The sequence below is a fragment of the Lithobates pipiens genome, unplaced genomic scaffold, assembly GCF_037356315.1.
Source record: "Lithobates pipiens isolate NorthernLeopardFrog02 unplaced genomic scaffold, aLitPip1_a1.2 Scaffold_8, whole genome shotgun sequence".
In the NCBI taxonomy this organism is placed as follows: domain Eukaryota; kingdom Metazoa; phylum Chordata; class Amphibia; order Anura; family Ranidae; genus Lithobates; species Lithobates pipiens.
Genome location: NW_027507903.1, coordinates 379,534,922 through 379,551,493, shown reverse-complemented (window position 1 = coordinate 379,551,493; position 16,572 = coordinate 379,534,922). Strand labels below are relative to the sequence as shown.

Genomic DNA, 16,572 nt, shown 5'->3' with positions numbered 1-16,572 from the left:
AGGACGGCTTGGTCATCCACTCTACCAAGTCTTCGGAATGTTGCGGCTCAACACGTCCAGCTGCTGAAAATAAGAACAAGCGTGTCCCATGGCCACGTGCTGATGAGGATGCACCGTGTTCACTACCAGCACTGTTCTAGACACAGAGCCCGCTTGCCCTCTTTTATTGGCTCGTGACTATCTGCATCTCCTTGTTGGCCTTCCAGATATACTAATGGCCTGCGGGGAGATGTAGCTGCACAAAGCTGGGATGTATATACTGATTATATTACAGCTAGCAGATTGATTTCTTCCTGGTTGCAATCTAATCAATATAATAGTCCATTCACTCTTAATGAGGAATGTGTCATATCATCACCTTTTTCATAGTTGCCAACATTGTAAAAAAAAAATTCGGGACACTCTATTTGCAGTAGGCGGAGTCGTGGTATAATTAGGGGGTGGGGCATGCGTTTATAGGTGGGGCACAGGAAAAGGTAAAAATGCGGTGCGCGCAGCATGCCGCGGCACAAAATGGGCATGGTTTACGTAAAATAGTGGGCGTAGCTTACATGGGGCGTGGCTAAAAGGGGTGTGGTTAGAGTCTGAGATGAATGCGGGATGGAGAGGGAAAGGAGGGGGATGGAGAGAGGGAAGGGGGGAGAGGGAAAGGAGGGACAGCAGCCCCCCGATCCTACACCACAATAGCAATATGTGTTTTCCAGAGTTTGACAATCAGCAGATAAAGATTCTCCAAATACCTGGTGTTGGCGCTTCAATCATCCCAGCGCCATGATTGTTATGGGGTCAGGATGATTGAAGTGCATTATTTCTATTATTACATTGTAATATAAAATCAAATCATTCAACTCACCATAATGCTATCAGTGGGAGCCATGAGCGCGTCACTAGCCACGTTGGAGTCTGTCCTTACATCAGGTGCCCCATCAGAGGTACCTTCCTCACATCTGTGTTCATCAGCGGAGCCCCTCCTTACATCTGGTGCCCCTCTGACATCCACAGACCGCCCCCCCACATCCTGCACAGACCTGCCCCCAACATCTCCAGACTGGCCCCCAACATACCACTGGCCCCCGACATTCACAGACCGGCCCCCACATCCACAGACTGGCCCCCCACGTTGACAGACTGGCCCCCCACGTTGACAGACTGGCCCCCCACGTCGACAGACTGGCCCCCACATCCACAGACTGGCCCCCGACATACCACTGGCCCCCACATTCACAGACTGGCCCCCACATTCACAGACTGGCCCCCACATCCACAGACTGGCCCCCGACATACCACTGGCCCCCACATCCACAGACTGGCCCCCCACATTCACAGACTGGCCCCCACATTCACATACCATGAATGTCACTGGCCCCCGACATACCACTGGCCCCCACATTCACATACCATGAATGTCGCTGGCCCCGACATACCACTGACCCCCACATTCACAGACTGGCCCCCGACATCCACATACCATGACTGTCACTGGCCCCTGACATCCGACTGGCCCCCGACATCTGACTGGCCCCCGCCCCGACATCCACATTGTAGACTGGCCCCCGACATGCCGCCGTTGCCGCACGCAGACATTTAACTGTGGCGCTGCCCACCACCCTTTACACTCACTGACACAAACACACACTAGCAGCGGGGGTGGGCGGCGCCACAGGTGTAGACCAACTTCTGGTCTTCTTAAAAATGGCAGCCAGTGGAGACATTGTCTCCGCCGGCCGCCGACCAAAAAACGGCGGCAAAAAACGGGAAATTCAATTTCCCGGGACAAACCGAATTTCGCTGGACATTTCCCGGGACAAAATTAATTTGGGACAAATGTCCTAATCGCGGGAATGTCCCACGAAATTCGGGACAGTTGGCAACTATGCTTTTTTAAACAAAAAGTATATATTGTAGATACTTTTTATACAATTGATATAACTTCTATTTTTTTATATATATTTCTAATTATGTATATTTGTTACATTTTGTACTTGATAGAAATGTATTGTTTATATATTTTTTTCTATGATGGAAAATGATTGCTGCTTGTTTTGAGAGATCCCCCATTTTCTAAACCACAGCTGTACTTACCTATTTAGACATCTGCTTGCTACTGATAGCAGGCTATGTTTAAAACCTGCTGTCTGGCATAGCAATATATTGTATGTTATATACTCTACTCTATGTTTATCCCTCTTGGAGAGGATCCAACTGGGTCAGGGATCTTTCCCAGAGAGAAACCGATGGATCTTTTTGATGAAAAGTTTATTTTCAAGAGGGTTGAACATTGAATTAGATTTGAATTGCTTTATTAGCAATCTTTAATAGCCATTTTCAATATCTGTACTGTACGATCATTGCCTAAAACAGTCTTATTGGCCCTACCGCGCTGATGAACTCTGAATCGCCCCTTGCACTGGTATATTTATTTTTTGACAATTCCTACCTGAACTGGGCCCTTTCTGCCCTCTATGACCCCTTGGGCTTATAGGTCTTCCGAGGCTTTGGTTGGCTGACATATTTCTATCAGGCAGAGGTAATTTGGCAGTGGCTTGCACATCCCCTGAGGAAGCGCAACAGCGAAACATGTCAGGATAATGTGCAATGAATTCCACTTACATACACTTTGGACCTCCAATGCCTATTACCTTTGTAAAATCTCTGCACTAATTTTATGTGTGAATTGTTTTTAACCTTGATTGCAAGAAATAATATATTTGTAAGCTGTTATATTTTTCTGTATATTTGATGCACCGTTAAAATCCCTTAGTTTCTCTCTTTATATACTCTATTGCTTTATACTGGGATGTGGTGCTGAATGTTGAGGTGTGTTTTTCCTTAGGAGTCTGATCAATACTCAATCTATATATTATGCATCTTTGTCCCCCGTTTGCAATACTTTATAATTGTGGCTCTGTTTTGGCTTATAAACAGGATACTTCCTGGTTATATGTGCCAGATTGAGGCTTGGTTCACACATTCTGATATAGACAGGAAGTCACCTGTTAAGACTTCTTGGTTTCACTTCCTGTGTTCCAAAATGAGGCTTGGAGTGCATAGACAGGAAGTCACCTGTTAGATTTCTTGGTTTCACTTCCTGTGTTTCAAAACGAGGCTTGGAGTGCAAGCGGTGGCGCCATCTTGTCCGAAACAGGAAGTGAAGTATACAGATATTGTAGCTGGGTGTCACAGCTGATGGGGATTCTCACATCTATTTAAAGGCGGTATTGAGGGGGGAATCAGCACCCAAGATGATGCTTTTTGAAGCGAAATGCATTGGGAATGCATGCTGAGCCTCTCACTACTGCTAACAGTGTTCCATACAGAGCTTGTTTTACATTGGGAGCATGTAAGTGCAATTCTTATGTTCCATTTTTATTAAACATGCTAAATGGAAATATGCTATATGGACTCTTTCTTTCCTTTTTTCTTTTATAAATTCCTGGTGAGGTGCTCTGCTCCATTTGCCCCATATTGGCTACATCAAATGCTCTTGTGATTGATTATCTGGAGTCTCCATCGCTTCTGTGAATCTGGATCCTTAGGATCAACTTAATAAAGCGTGCGTGTGTGTGTGTGTGTGTCCACACTTCCTGGTAAGCGGCCAATGCTTAAGGTGTTGGATTCCTCATGTCACTTCATTGCTTGGACATTTATTCACATATCTAATTTTACTTTTAAATAACCACTCATCACCCTTGGATGTCACTATCGCTGCACTTATTTTTATATATATCTATATTACACTGCAGCTAACTGAATCACCTGCGCTCCCGCATTATGGGCTGTTATGTGCTGCTCGAATTTGTCGCAATTGGCCCATAATGTACGGTTTTCGATGATAGGGCGAACAGCCAATGTTCGAGTCAAACTCATGTTTGACCCGAACAGAGTGCTGATCCCTACAAACCCACTCTTTTTAGAAAGGTGGGGGCTGTTTTCATAGGTTTTAGTTGTGGAGTAAGAGCTAGACACAGAAGTTTTTTGGGCAGACTTACACTCCACGAGGACAGCTACACACATGCATCCTGATACATTGCTGATACATCTACACATCTATTTGATTTATTCTTCATCTTAAGAATATAATACATTTTTAATGATAGACATTGTTTTTGTAATATTTTGCTACTTTTATTATTAAATCAATTTTTGAGTTTTTACATGAGAACTGAACAGATTTTCTTGGAACTTTCCTCATCAATATGAATTATTGAAATATCGTTATTAATACAGTAATAATAATCAATTTTACAGCACCATGTCCCTCTTACGGGGAAACTGTTTACCCTTCTCTGAGGAAGGGGCTAGGACTTCATATAAGGTGGAGCCAAACAAAAGCTTTCTTTCAAAGGGAATATGGCTTAACTTATTCTTAAATGTAAGGTCCCCTTCCCAGGATTTCAGCCAGATAGCCCTTGTAGCAATATTAAAGCGGAGTTCCACCCTTTTTTTAAATTTCCCTCCTTGCAACGCCTAAGCAATTACGTCATTAGGAGGTTCCCATTGACTCCTGGGATATCAGCATCATCTATCCCAGGAGTATTTGAAAAGCCCAATATTCAAATCTCACTGTATTTGCAGCTTTTCCCAACTGCACTTGCACTTGATGGGTTCTTGTTTGATTGACAGGTTGCCATAACAGGGCAGTAACTTCTGCCACCACCATCATTGCTGCGGCAACCTGCAAACAACAACCTTCACAGTGCAGTGTCATTACTGTGGAGGCGCAAAGTCGGTAGGTGTATGCTGGCTAGCCAGCTGCACCCAATCCTGGAAATGAACGGGCGCGGGCTTCAGATACCCATATCAAAGATGGACCCTGCCTGCTTCCGAGATCATGTACGAGTTTAGTAATTTAAAAGGTAATAGCATTAAAGTTGTAAACCCTTACAACACACTTTAATCTACAACAGGGATATGCAATTAGCGGACCTCCAGCTGTTGCAAAACTACAAGTCCCATCATGCCTCTGGGTGTCATGCTTGTGGCTGTCAGTCTTGCTATGCCTTATGGGACTTGTAGCTCTGCAACAGCTGGATCTCTCTCCCCCCTCTCCCCTCCCCCCTCTCCCCCCTCTCCCTGTCTCTCTCTCTCCCCCCGTCTCTCTCTCTCTCTCCCCCCGTCTCTCTCTCTCCCCCCGTCTCTCTCTCTCTCTCTCTCTCTCCCCCCCGTCTCTCTCTCTCTCTCCCCCCCGTCTCTCTCTCTCTCTCCCCCCCGTCTCTCTCTCTCTCTCCCCCCGTCTCTCTCTCTCCCCCCCGTCTCTCTCCCCCCCGTCTCTCTCTCCCCCCGTCTCTCGTCTCTCTCTCTCTCTCCCCCCGTCTCTATCTCTCTCCCCCCCCGTCTCTCTCCCCCCCCGTCTCTCTCTCTCTCCCCCCCGTCTCTCTCCCCCCGTCTCTCTCTCTCTCTCTCTCTCTCCCCCGTCTCTCTCCCCCGTCTCTCTCTCTCTCCCCGTCTCTCTCCCTCCCCCCCGTCTCTCTCTCTCCCTCCGTCTCTCTCTCTCTCTCTCCCTCCGTCTCTCTCTCTCCCTCCCTCCGTCTCTCTCTCTCCCTCCCTCCGTCTCTCTCTCTCCCTCCCTCCGTCTCTCTCTCTCCCTCCCTCCGTCTCTCTCTCTCCCTCCCTCCGTCTCTCTCTCCCTCCCTCCGTCTCTCTCTCCCCGTGTCTCTCTCTCTCTCCCCCCCCCCCGTCTCTCTCTCTCTCCCCCCCCGTCTCTCTCTCTCTCCCCCCCCGTCTCTCTCTCTCTCCCCCCCCCGTCTCTCTCTCTCTCCCCCCCCGTCTCTCTCTCTCTCCCCCCCCGTCTCTCTCTCTCTCTCTCCCCCGTCTCTCTCCCTCCCCCCGTCTCTCTCTCTCCCTCCGTCTCTCTCTCTCTCTCCGTCTCTCTCTCTCCCTCCCTCCGTCTCTCTCTCTCCCTCCCTCCGTCTCTCTCTCTCCCTCCCTCCGTCTCTCTCTCCCCCGTGTCTCTCTCTCTCTCCCCCCCGTGTCTCTCTCTCTCTCCCCCCCGTCTCTCTCTCTCTCTCCCCCCCGTCTCTCTCTCTCCCCCCCCGTCTCTCTCTCCCCCCCCGTCTCTCTCTCTCCCTCCCCCCCGTCTCTCTCTCTCTCCCCCCCCGTCTCTCTCTCTCTCCCCCCCGTCTCTCTCTCTCTCTCCCCCCCCGTCTCTCTCTCTCTCTCCCCCCCCCGTCTCTCTCTCTCTCCCCCCCCGTCTCTCTCTCTCTCCCCCCCCCCCGTCTCTCTCTCTCTCTCCCCCCCCGTCTCTCTCTCTCCCCCGTCTCTCTCTCCCCCGTCTCTCTCTCTCTCCCCCCCGTCTCTCTCTCTCTCCCCCCCGTCTCTCTCTCTCTCCCCCCCGTCTCTCTCTCTCTCTCCCCCCCCGTCTCTCTCTCTCTCTCCCCCCCCCGTCTCTCTCTCTCTCCCCCCCCCGTCTCTCTCTCTCTCCCCCCCCCCCGTCTCTCTCTCTCTCTCCCCCCCCGTCTCTCTCTCCCCCCCCGTCTCTCTCTCCCCCCCCGTCTCTCTCTCCCCCCCCCGTCTCTCTCTCCCCCCCCCCCGTCTCTCTCTCCCCCCCCCCGTCTCTCTCTCCCCCCCCCCGTCTCTCTCTCCCCCGTCTCTCTCTCTCCCCCCGTCTCTCTCTCTCCCCCCGTCTCTCTCTCTCCCCCCGTCTCTCTCTCTCTCTCCCCCCCCCGTCTCTCTCTCTCTCCCCCCCCCCGTCTCTCTCTCTCTCCCCCCCGTCTCTCTCTCTCTCCCCCCCCGTCTCTCTCTCTCTCCCCCCCCCCGTCTCTCTCTCTCTCCCCCCCCTCTCTCTCTCTCCCTCTCTCTCCCCCCCCCGTCTCTCTCCCCCCCCCCCGTCTCTCTCTCTCTCCCCCCCCCGTCTCTCTCTCTCTCCCCCGTCTCTCTCTCCCCCGTCTCTCTCTCCCCCGTCTCTCTCTCTCTCCCCCCCCCGTCTCCCTCTCTCTCCCCCGTCTCCCTCTCTCTCTCCCCCCCGTCTCTCTCTCTCCCCCCCGTCTCTCTCTCTCCCCCCGTCTCTCTCTCTCCCTCCCCCGTCTCTCTCTCTCCCTCCCCCGTCTCTCTCTCTCCCCCCCCGTCTCTCTCTCCCCCCCCGTCTCTCTCTCTCCCTCCCCCCCGTCTCTCTCTCTCTCCCCCCCCGTCTCTCTCTCTCTCCCCCCCCGTCTCTCTCTCTCCCTCCGTCTCTCTCTCTCTCTCCCTCCGTCTCTCTCTCTCCCTCCGTCTCTCTCTCCCTCCCCCCGTCTCTCTCTCCCTCCCCCGTCTCTCTCTCCCTCCCCCCGTCTCTCTCTCTCTCTCCCCCCGTCTCTCTCTCTCTCTCCCCCCGTCTCTCTCTCTCTCTCCCCCCGTCTATCTCTCTCCCCCGTCTCTCTCTCTCTCCCTCCGTCTCTCTCTCCCTCCCCCCGTCTCTCTCCCTCCCTCCCCCGTCTCTCTCTCTCTCTCTCCCCCCCCGTCTCTCTCTCTCTCCCCCCCGTCTCTCTCTCTCTCCCCCCCCCGTCTCTCTCTCTCTCCCTCCCCCCGTCTCTCTCTCTCCCCCCCGTCTCTCTCTCTCTCTCCCTCCGTCTCTCTCTCTCTCTCCCTCCGTCTCTCTCTCTCTCTCCCTCCGTCTCTCTCTCTCTCTCCCTCCGTCTCTCTCTCTCTCTCCCTCCGTCTCTCTCTCCCTCCGTCTCTCTCTCCCTCCCCCCGTCTCTCTCCCTCCCCCCGTCTCTCTCCCTCCCCCCGTCTCTCTCTCTCCCCCCGTCTCTCTCTCCCCCCGTCTCTCTCTCCCCCGTCTCTCTCTCTCCCGTCTCTCTCTCTCTCCCTCCGTCTCTCTCTCCCTCCCCCCGTCTCTCTCCCTCCCTCCCCCCGTCTCTCTCCCTCCCTCCCCCCGTCTCTCTCCCTCCCTCCCCCCGTCTCTCTCCCTCCCTCCCCCCGTCTCTCTCTCTCCCTCCCCCCGTCTCTCTCTCTCCCTCCCCCCGTCTCTCTCTCTCCCTCCCCCCGTCTCTCTCTCTCCCCCCCGTCTCTCTCTCCCCCCCGTCTCTCTCTCCCCCGTCTCTCTCCCCCGTCTCTCTCTCTCTCTCCCCCCCCCGTCTCTCTCCCCCCGTCTCTCTCTCTCCCTCCCCCCCCCGTCTCCCTCCCCCCGTCTCTCTCTCTCCCCCCCGTCTCTCTCTCCCCCGTCTCTCTCTCTCTCCCCCCCCCCGTCTCTCTCTCTCCCCCCCCGTCTCTCTCTCTCTCTCCCCCCCCCCCGTCTCTCTCCCCCCGTCTCTCTCTCTCTCTCTCTCCCCCCCCCCGTCTCTCTCCCCCCGTCTCTCTCTCTCTCTCCCCCCCCCGTCTCTCTCCCCCCGTCTCTCTCTCTCTCTCTCCCCCCCCCCCGTCTCTCTCTCCCCCCCCGTCTCTCTCTCCCCCGTCTCTCTCCCCCGTCTCTCTCTCTCTCTCCCCCCCCCCCGTCTCTCTCCCCCCGTCTCTCTCTCTCCCTCCCCCCCCCCCGTCTCCCTCCCCCCGTCTCTCTCTCTCCCCCCCGTCTCTCTCTCCCCCGTCTCTCTCTCTCTCCCCCCCCGTCTCTCTCTCTCCCCCCCCGTCTCTCTCTCTCTCTCCCCCCCCGTCTCTCTCCCCCCGTCTCTCTCTCTCTCTCTCCCCCCCCCCCGTCTCTCTCCCCCCGTCTCTCTCTCTCTCTCTCCCCCCCCCCCGTCTCTCTCCCCCCATCTCTCTCTCTCTCTCTCCCCCCCCCCCGTCTCTCTCCCCCCCGTCTCTATCTCCCCCCCCCGTCTCTCTCCCCCCCGTCTCTATCTCTCCCCCCGTCTCTCTCCCCCCCGTCTCTATCTCCCCCCCCGTCTCTCTCCCCCCCGTCTCTATCTCCCCCCCGTCTCTCTCCCCCCGTCTCTATCTCCCCCCCGTCTCTCTCCCCCCGTCTCTATCTCCCCCCCGTCTCTATCTCCCCCCCGTCTCTATCTCCCCCCCGTCTCTATCTCCCCCCCGTCTCTATCTCCCCCCCCCGTCTCTCTCTCCCCCCCCCCATCTCTCTCTCCCCCCCCCCCCGTCTCTCTCCCCCCCCCCCGTCTCTCTCCCCCCCGTCTCTCTCCCCCCCCCCGTCTCTCTCTCCCCCCCCGTCTCTCTCTCTCCCCCCGTCTCTCTCCCCCCCCCCCGTCTCTCTCTCTCCCCCCCCCGTCTCTCTCTCTCTCCCCCCCGTCTCTCTCTCTCTCCCCCCGTCTCTCTCTCTCTCCCCCCGTCTCTCTCTCTCTCCCCCCGTCTCTCTATCTCCCCCCCCCGTCTCTCTATCTCCCCCCCCCGTCTCTCTCTCTCCCCCCCCCGTCTCTCTCTCCCCCCCCGTCTCTCTCTCTCCCCCCGTCTCTCTCTCTCTCCCCCCCCCCGTCTCTCTCTCTCCCCCCCCGTCTCTCTCTCTCCCCCCCCGTCTCTCTCTCTCCCCCCCCCCGTCTCTCTCTCTCCCCCCCCCCCCCGTCTCTCTCTCTCCCCCCCCGTCTCTCTCTCTCCCCCCCCCCCCCCCCGTCTCTCTCTCTCTCCCCTTCTCCCACATATTACAGATGCAGCAATCTGCTACACAAATATGGAGGCTGACCAGGAAGTCCCTCTTAGTTGCTTGTATAGCCACTGAAAGAGCACCCTGGCACTTTGGCGGTTAGGGAAGCCATGTGGTTGAGAACTTGGGCTGCGTATTACTTCCTAGAAACAAAAGTGGGGACGAATGAAGGGGTTCGAGAAAAATACCTGCAAAAACAGGATGTCAAAACTGTATACTCTGAACCTGCTCCTACATACTGTATACCTGCTACTACATACTGTAGCATCTGCAGATGCCGGCAGACCAGCAATATCCAGCCCATGTACTGGGTCAGTCTAACAGGAATGGTTTAATAATTATCAACCAGTTGCTGCACCTGCAGGACTGAGGAGAGTGGCAGGGTCTGCATCCCTTTAGACACGATTTCCTATTGGAAGTATCTTGCCAAAAATTACATTTTTGTAGCAGTGGATGCCAGGGGTCTTGCTTGTGTCTTGGTGCAGACTTCTGGGGGGGATCAGTGAGCCAATCACACAAGTGCATGCCCAGACTCTTAAGGTAAGACCCAAAAGGCACGCTTCATGGGTTTCTGGATGGCATGTTGCACAGAGTCTTGGATGAAGGTATCAGACACTCATGGTCACTTCGGGAGATTCCTCACTGCTCCCCTCTTCCACAAAGCAGGAGATGTTGGTTAGTGTCCAGTTGCAGATCAGAAGAGGTTGAACCCCGTGGGGCCCTCTTTGAGCTCTTTAAGACTGAGTCCATTAAACAGTATAACCACATGGCTGGAGGATGTTGCTGGATCGTCAGGATGCCTATCCTATCCTCACACCTTTTAAAGGGAAAGAAAAGCCAACTTTCTCCCTCCCAATGGAACTCTGCTAGTTCCTCTGTTTAATTTCCGTCAGAGGAAGTGGTGACACTCGGGAACAGATTTCTGAGGACTAATAATTCCGCTTGTTTGATGACTTCTACGTGCCTCGGTCATCTGGGCACAATGTCATCATGCATATAGATAATTCCTGGGGTGCATGGGCACCTGCGCAAATTTCATCTATAGCAAGGGAAGAAATAGGATAGAACACAGTTAATAAGTGTTACGCAGTATGAGTGGCGGTCCGCAGGAATGGAAAGACCTTGAGGAAGTCTCGGTCCGTTAGGACCTTTTAGACTGGAGAATTGCTATTAATGTCTGCAAGACAGCCGGGAAGATGCACTGTGAGGGACTTTCGATCAAGGCAAACAGCTTCCTAGCCAAGGAGGGTAATCTTGAATGCGCTGGGGGTTCAAACAGCCCTTTCAGCAGAGTCAAGTTTGCAGTTTAGCAACAGGGCAGCAGTCGCCTATATTCAGCTCCAGGATGAAACTCGCAACAATATGCTATTCGGAGAGGTGAAAATCACCAGCAAAATTTCGAAAGCAGTTTACCTCCCAGAGGATGTTTCTTTTGAACAAGTACAAGCTTCCCAGAGCACAATGAGTGGATCTACATCAGCGCGAGGAGGAAAAATAGCCGATTACCAGTTCCGTTATGTCACATGATCAGCTGTCATTGGCTGACAGCTGATCACGTGGTAAGGGGTCAAGATCGACCCCTTGCTCTGATCCGTGATCAGGTGAGTCTCATCTCAGCAGAGGGAGGGGATCTACCCCTTTTCCTGCTATCTTTCAGGGAAGCTGAAATAAAATTCATGATTCTCCCTAATGTAGCCCTAAGGGAGACCTCAGAGACGTATACCGGGGCTGAAATATTAGGAGAGGCTGCAAAACCTGACAGGGGCACTGACTCATCCTGTGAGGCTGGCTCCAGTCTTTCAGGGGGGGAATGGTAACCTACAGGCATTTTTAGAACCCCTAGACCTAGGCGGTGATTTACCAGTGCCCTTGTTACCTCCCCCTGAGACCCTCTTACGAGGAGACATAGTCCTAAGCTACAAAGCATAGGTACTAGTATAAAGTGCAATCACTGTTGTGCTTAAAGTCTCACAATAAATATATATGCTTAAACTGCACAACCTGATGCTGAGTAGGTGTCTTAGGTTTGCCTGGATCCAATCCCTTGGGATGCTTACTGCCCACAGCTCCTGTGTCTCCACTTACAGCCCCCTGACGCTCTGGGCTTTTTAAAACTGCCACCTGCGCAATACAGCGCCGTGCACACCGACGTGCACGGCTCGCAACCACACTCCCCCCTCCTCCATTAGCAAGGGAGCGCTCTCGGCGCGCATGCACAAGGACCACCGGTATCCAGGGGGGAAGGGAATCGCCGTCGGAGCTGCGTGGGACCCCCAGACTACGTGGGACCCCTGTATTACCTTCATTGTGGCAGAGATTGCAGTGGAGATGTGAGTCATCTGGGAGAACCAGGCTTCACTGAGCGTGTGTATCTGAAAGGCATGTAAGTATGCATCAGGCTGCTCGTACTCCCTCTAGTGGTGGAAACCAGGTAAGACATACAACTACTCAATGAAGAGATCCATAATATAATTTATATAGGATTAACTTCCCTTACCTGTCCTCGCCGCAGGAATTGCTGAAAACAGACAGATTCCAGCCATCACCCATCACGGCGGGCAGAGTTGTGCCAAACTTCAGGTTTTTTTGGGGTTCCTTCTCAGAAGAACCTTCTACCTGGACCTTGTAGAAGACTCTGCCAGAAACTTTCGTGCCACTATGTAAATAGTACACCAAGTCTGGTTTTCCCAGAGCCCAGTCTTCCAATAGGAGAGGACTTACAGGCAAAATCTCGTTTCTTCGGATGACAACGCCCGGATACCATATCATCTTGGGAGTCAAAATATCGGCCCGAGATATGGATCCGGTTTGTTGTAGCCCTTAGGCCCCCGCAGGGACCTGCACAGAGCTTTCTTCATAGCACGTTTTACGTGACCAACCACCATAGACACTGGCAAAAAAACTGAGGTGCCTCCCATATGGGAGGGGTTATATATGGGAGGAATTCTCCTTAATTGGGGGTTAACCAGTGTCCAATCACCAGAGGTGCCTATATAACCCACTATGTAATGAAGCTCCTATGTCCCGTGATGTATGATCAAGAAAACCACCCAACATACTATAACTTTTGCTTTGCCAAGCCATTGTGCAGTATCTCACCTTAGATGTCAAATATATTAATCAATATGCAATATGTAATATGTACGGATGTTATGAAAATTATTTCAGGTTTAAATGCTTTGCTCTGGTTTTAAGATAAAGTTCAAGAAATAAAACATAATGAAAATAAAAAATATATCTGGGAAAGGGAGAAAAATAAAAAATAGGGCATTGAGGAAGAAAAGTCACTTTTAAATAAAAAAAAGAAATTTAAATGTTCAAAAAAAAGTCCATTGCTTGATGAATATTGAGAGAGTCCATGAATTTGGCGTTTCTCCCCCCCACTAGCCAGCAATTTCAGATACTTCTAGTGCTTCTGCTATTCACATGCAAATGAGCATCACCGGCAATATCTGAAAGACAAAAACTCTCCAACAAAAATTCATTAGCGAGGTCCTTAAACGTTGTTTGAAGTTAAAACAAAGCACTATTTACACGTTTGCAGTTTGAAGATAATTCACCCCCACTGCTAGATCTGGAGAATGTACATCTTCATTTATGACACCCTGGAATCTGTTCAACTTTTCCAATAATGTGTAATGTTCTATTTTCATCTTATCGTACTCCATCTTCAGGTGGTCATATTTCTGTTTTAACTGAGAAAATGGTATCCAGGTCTTGGACCTTTTCTTATTATTATTTTGCTCAGCTCTGTTTTTCAAATTAAGATCACCTATGTTTAACCCGGTGTCTCCTCCCTGGGTGTTATCATAAGATATTATCTTTTGATCTTTATGTTCAGTATTTGTCCTCAACAATTTGGTTAAATCAATTTTGACAGCTTGCTCATTTGACTTTTTGATTTCTCCATAAATGGTCTGCTCTCAACAATACGTCTTTTAAATCATGAGGATTTGGCATAACTAATAAGCTATTTTGTTTGATATCTTCATGCAAAGCATCTAGAAACATACTCATATGTATCAAACCACCACGCTCAAATGCAAGATTACCGACCAATAATTCCATAATAGTAGATATCCTGTGTGACAATTCATAGGGAGATTCATTTTGCATTTGTTGGATCTTCCCATGAATAGTAACATCAGAACGTACACCATACAAAACACATAATAATTCCAGTAATATGTCCCTTGTCCTCACAGGCTGAATACAGATCTGTTTAATTCTCATCCAAAGTCCACTTCCTATAGAATGTTGTATGACTCTTTCTAAGTCAGATGGGTTTAGACTGTACATATCTCTGACATTCTGCAAGTCACAAAACCGTTTTAAAAATCTGTCCAAATCATGACAGGGAATCATTCCTATTTCTTTAAGAATTGCATCTAATTCTTTTGGTTTCAAAGGCTTCATTACAAGTTGAATTTCACCTGTATTATTATTAATAATAATAATAATAATAATAATAACAACAACTGTGGAGGTCACAGTGGGCGCAGTTGGCAATTAATTATCAGATTTAATATGAGGTTCTGTTTCATTTGATAGAAAGTTTGTGTTTGTATTTTGCTGCAGATTGTTGAATCCAAGATTTGATGCATATCTGCATTCATGGGATCTCTTCTCTAATTCCATAATTCTTAATTCTTAATTTCAATCTCTCATTTTCCTCTGATAATTCATCACAACGTTTTGATTTCTCAAGCAAAGCTCCCCCAATGGTAACTGCATGCAATTTTAAATGTACTGTCTCAGTGTCTGATTGGTTTTGTAACCTCTCACAAACATTGTTGCTATTAGCGACTGCATTCTGTAACTGGGTAATTTCCTCAACCTTATCCTTCAAAGAACTTTCCATGGTTAAACAGCAAGATAATAAGCCCTGCACAATACAACCTTTTCTTTTACTTTCTGAAATGTTGCTATCAAAAATATTTTTCTCTAAAAATTCCTTCATCACAGTCCACGTCTGCTTACATTTTTCTGGAATTTCATAAGGACCGCCATGACGCTTAATACATTTTAATACCCATCTGTTAACTTTATCATCACTGACACTAGCTTCACACTGAGTAAACATTTTGACTATATTACTAATAATTAAAAAAAAAAGGAAATATTTTACTCACCGCATTAGTTACTCCTTCAGCATCCAGTTCAGGTTTTCTGGTACACGACACAGTCCTTTTCTTGTTTCCAGTCTCCAGAGACTAATTCTGGGGTTCCAAACTTCTTTAATTTTGTAGATCAGCCTCACAACCAGACATTGGAGTCACAGCACAGGTCTCCATCAGACTTCCCTCCACCTCACAGGATTGTTGTCACCACTGACTTCTGTTAGTAAGTCCTGAAAATGCTCTTCTGGTCACTTGAACGGCACCAATGTAGTGAGATATCATTTATATATCGTGGTCAGATGATTAATTCGTTATTATAAGTACTCTTCCGCAGCAACCCAATTCTTCCAGAGAGATGCACTTTATTGACTTCCAATACAGAACAAAGTCTTGTAATACTGTAGATGACAAAATCCAACAGAGTAAATCTTACCAATCTAGTAAATATTCAGAGCCCCATGTTTCCTCAGACCTTGGTGCCTTCATGACCATACTCCCAGACAAGACTGAAGGCCGTGTTATATATCCAACACATTGAATGGCTAAGCAATTTGATTGCGCATATTGACATCAACAAGTTTCTTTCAATATGCGCAATTAGATTAACAGATACCACCTTAACAACCTTTTGGTCAACAAGTCCCCTTTGATATGTGTAATTGAGTTGGCTCGGACAAGTCACTCAACAAGTCAGTCAACTGAAATCTGGCCTGGTCAATCTTGTACTGTATGTGTCCATATAACACCATATATATATATATATATATATATATATATATATATATATATATATATATATATATATATATATATATATATATATATATATATATATATATATATATATATATATATAAAAAATACATGGACACACACACACGTTGTAATATATGTGTATTATATGTTGATATAGATAGATAGATAGATAGATATATATATATATATATATATATATATCTATCTATCTATCAACATATATTATAATGTGTGTGTGTGTATGTCTATGTATTTTTGCATTTTATATATGGTGTTATATGTAGGCATTCTAGGCAGGCCACATTGATATCTGTTAATATAATTGCGCATATTAAAGGGGTAGATAAATTAAAGAGAGAACAAAACCGCGCTATGGTATTAAATATAATAAACTAAATTAGGTGAAAGGTGCTGCCGTCCCTATACCTCACACCTCCCCAAAAGGAAGCTGTGAGCTGCGAGTGTGATAAAGGTATATAGTAAAGGACTCAGGCGCTACCTCTAATAAATGTATTGCTGGTTATATATATCCTAGATGGCTGGAAGACTTTAGGTAAATATTAGCTCCTAGTTGCTAATGAAACTTGCCATATACCAGTGCCAAAGACCAAACAAGAAAAGATGATCACTCAATATTTACAAATGGACCACAGAGTAGGTCCTAATGTGTGATTTCTGTAATCTAAAAGAGGGGGGGGGGGTGTATCTGTCACTCTCTACTACATGTATATACCAGCATACATGTCCAGGTAGGCGAGTGAAACTAGGGAGATCATATATCCTCTAAACAATAGTGCAATGTGTAGCATATATACATCAATGTTTGTAATACACTGAGGAATTTCCAAGTGTGCACAAATGCAAAAAATAAATTAAATATGTGCAAATATAAGCATGTGCAAAATGATACAATAAACCATTAACTGAGAAAAATGTGCCTCAAATGTGCCCAAAAAAAGACCACATATGTATGTGCTAAACCAATATAAATAGATATAAAAACCAAAGCCAAATCATTTAAAATGTGCAATAAATATAAAAAAATGAAGATAAAAAAAAATCGCAATATGTGAAGGATCAAGAGTGCAAAAAATAGCACAAGGTGCAAAGCAGTGCAAAAATCAGTAACCTAAAAAATACACAAAAATGAACATTAATGTGCATAAAGTCTGTGACTAACATAAAAGTCCTTGAGAAAAA

At 48.9% G+C, this 16,572-nt stretch overlaps 1 long non-coding RNA gene across 1 annotated transcript in view; it reads right to left on the bottom strand.

The window, feature by feature from the left end:
• Positions 1-9,473: 9,473 nt before the first annotated feature.
• LOC143964103 (uncharacterized) overlaps positions 9,474-16,572 on the bottom strand; it is a 120,730-nt gene continuing 113,631 nt past the window's right edge. The window contains exon 3 of the long non-coding RNA XR_013271070.1: positions 9,474-15,014. This is a non-coding gene — a long non-coding RNA (uncharacterized LOC143964103). The remainder of the gene's footprint in view (positions 15,015-16,572) is intronic.